This window comes from Nycticebus coucang, chromosome X (assembly GCF_027406575.1).
Source record: "Nycticebus coucang isolate mNycCou1 chromosome X, mNycCou1.pri, whole genome shotgun sequence".
Lineage (NCBI taxonomy): Eukaryota > Metazoa > Chordata > Mammalia > Primates > Lorisidae > Nycticebus > Nycticebus coucang.
In genome coordinates, this window is record NC_069804.1 from 42,803,878 (window position 1) to 42,807,220 (window position 3,343).

Below are 3,343 nucleotides of genomic sequence, written 5' to 3' on the forward strand. Positions count from 1 at the left end.
TGAGGGTTTAGCCATTTTGTTCACAACTGATGAGTCACCACAAGTCACCAGTTTTCCAGCTTGAGTCATCAGCCTCCAATCAGAAACTGCCTTCTGGAGTGGGCCATATGGCAGGACCAGTGGCAGTCAATCCAGAAGCAGTCCCTTTGTTTAAAATGTATACACCCACTTTGCTATGCTACACTATAAAATAGCCCTGTAACAGAGCTCGGGGCTTCTGGTTCAGATCCGTTGTAATGGAGACCCCTGGAGCCCAAGCTCGAGCTTGCAATAAAATGGCTCTTTTGCTTTTGCATTGGAATCAGCTCCCTGGTGGTCTTTGGGGACTTCATGATCTGGGCACAACATCTGGGGGCTCGTCCTGGATCCCCCAAGACCCCCTGAGGACCCCCGACCTGAAGAGCCGATAAGTGGTAAATGTTCGTCTTGTCTATTGTGTTCACTTTTGGGGGATTGGAGGTCTGTGAATGGTGTGGTCGGCATAAAGTCAAGGTGGATGTGCTGGAGGCTGCCAGCCAGGAGAGCCGTGGAGACGTCCCGGCTTCTTCTGAGGAGTGAAATTCAGTGTATGTTGCAGAGGTTATCCCACCAGACTGGGACGTGGACTCCCCAGGGCGTGGTGTGGAAGAAGTGGTTTTTGTGCCTGGGCAGTTTTGCGGGTTGCTCCCGCAGCACCGTCAGAGACCGTCAGATTACTTTCAGTTTTGTTTCCGTGGACTGTCTGTCTGGTTTGTCCTTTTGTGTGCTGGGTGTTTTATTGGTGTCTTTGTGTGGTTGTGGTTGGCTTTGATGGGGCGACTCTGACTTTGACTGTAACATGGGACAGACTCAAACAACCCCCCTTTCCCTTTTCCTTGACCATTTCTCAGATTTCAAGTCCAGAGCACAGGACTTAGGACTTATGGTGAAGAAAGCTAAACTTATTACTTTTTGCAGCAGCAAGTGGCCAACTTTCAAAGTCGGCTGGCCTCCTGAGGGAACCTTTCACCTTCCCATTATTTTCCAGGTTAAGGACATTGTTTACTGTCCACGGACTGGTCACCCTGACCAGGTTCCGTACATTGGTTCCGTACATTGGATCCAGGGATCCTCCACCTGGATGGACCTGGTGGAGGATCTCCCTCCATGGATAAAGACTCTTTTGCCTCCAGCAGATGATGTCTGCAACAGTGCAGTGGTTCTTGCAGTGTGCGAGAAGCCCCTCACTGAGAAATCCACTAAGTCCACCAAACCCAAACCCTCTGTACCGCTTTATCCTGTGTTACAGGACAGCATGGACCAGGATTTCTTTTGTCCTCCTCCGTATCATCCTCCTGCCCCTCCACAGGTTGCCTCTCCATCTCCTGGAGAGGCGGTGGCTGGGGACCCCGCTGCTGAAGTTGAGACTGCAGTCAGACCTGGTGCTGGGAGTCCACCGTACACAGGCAGCAGGCCCAGTGAGAGGAAAATGCTGACTCAACTGTCCTTCCTCTAAGGGCTGCAAGCCCCCAAGACGCGCATGGGGTGCAAGATCTTTATTATTGGCCCTTTGCCACAAGTGATTTGTGTAACTGGAAAATGCAAAACTCTACATTCTCTGAAAAGCCTAGTGTCTTAGTTAATCTCTTAGATTCTGTTCTCTTTACTCATCAGCCTACCTGGGATGATTGTCAGCAGCTTTTACAGGTGCTCTTTACTACGGAAGAGAGGGAGAGAATTCTGTTGGAGGCTTGGAAGTCGGTCGTGGGTGCAAATGGAGCTGTGACTACTAACCCTGCTGAAATTAACGCTGTTTTCCCCCTTACCCGTCCTGATTGGGATTTCCATATGGGGGATGGTCAGACAAGTCTTTGAGTCTACCGCCAGACTCTAATGAGGGGTCTCCAGAAAGTGGCCCGTAAGCCAACTAATTTGGCTAAGGTAGGGAACGTGCAGCAGGAAAAGAATGAGTCTCCCGCTGCCTTCCTAGAAAGGATCATGGAAGCATTCTGTACTTATACTCCCATGAATCCTGAGGAAGATGGTAGCAAGGCTGCGGTTATTATGGCTTTTGTTAACCAATCTGCCCCTGATATACGAAAGAAACTTCAGAAAGTAGATAGGTTGGCTGAGAAAACCTTACAGGATTTGCTTGCAGTGGCCAAGAAGGTTTATAATAACAGAGAGACACCAGAGGAAAAACACACCTGTGCTTGGACCAAACAAACTCAAGATCTGGCTAAAATCCTGCTGGCCGCCACAGCTGCCGAGCCAAAAGATTGGCAGGCACAACTGAAGCGACTAACCGCTGAAGGTGAGGAGAAACCCTGGGAGGGGGGACGCCAATGCTTACAGAGGGACCGTGTGCCTACCGCAAGGAAATAGGGCACTGGGCCAGAGAATGTCCCAAGCGGAGAGCCAATAAGCCCACCCCCCATGGCAAAACTCACATTTTGGAAATGGAATTAAGTGATTAGAGAGGTCAGGGTTCAGCACCCCTCCCTGACCCCAGGGTAACCCTCAAAGTGGAGGGGACACCAATTGATTTCCTTGTGGACACTGGTGCCCAGCATTCGGTGCTTTTAAGAGATCAAGGTAAACTAGATACAAGAAAATCTTGGGTCCAAGGGGCAACTGGGATGAAGCAATACTCATGGACTACCCGAAGAACTGTAGACCTGGGCACGGGCCAGGTATCCCATGCATTTATGGTTATCTCAGACTGCCCATACCCCTTACTTGGGAGAGATTTATTAACCAAGATCGGGGCTCAGATATCTTTCAAGCAGGATGGCCCCCAGGTTACAGATGGGCAAGGGCGGCTACTACAAGTTCTGACTGTTCAGTTAGAAGATGAGTATGCACTCAACCAAACACGGCACGGAGCCTTGGCTGACATAAATGACTGGCTACACTCTTACCCGTTAGCATGGGCAGAGACCGAGGGAATAGGATTAGCCCTTCATCGGCCTCCCGTTTTAGTGGAACTTAAGCCTGGAGCAGAACCCATAAAAGTGAAGCAATACCCCATGGCCGCAGAGGCAAAGAGGGGCATAATCCTGCACATCCGGCACCTCCTTCAGGGGTTCATTTTGATCCCCTGCCAGTCTGCTTGGAATACGCCCCCTGTTGCCTGTTAAGAAACCCCTTACAAATGATTATCGCCCAGTACAAGATTTATGGGAAGTAAATTAGCGGATAATGGACATCCACCCCATGGTGCCTAACCTGTATATACTTCTCAGTGCTCTGTCAAAGACTCAAAAGTGTACATAGTACTAGATATGAAAGATGCCTTCTTCAGTTTGCCTCTTGCCCCACAAAGCCAGGCTATATTTGCTTTTGAGCGGAGCGACCCAGAGGAGGGCCTCAGTGGACAACTGAC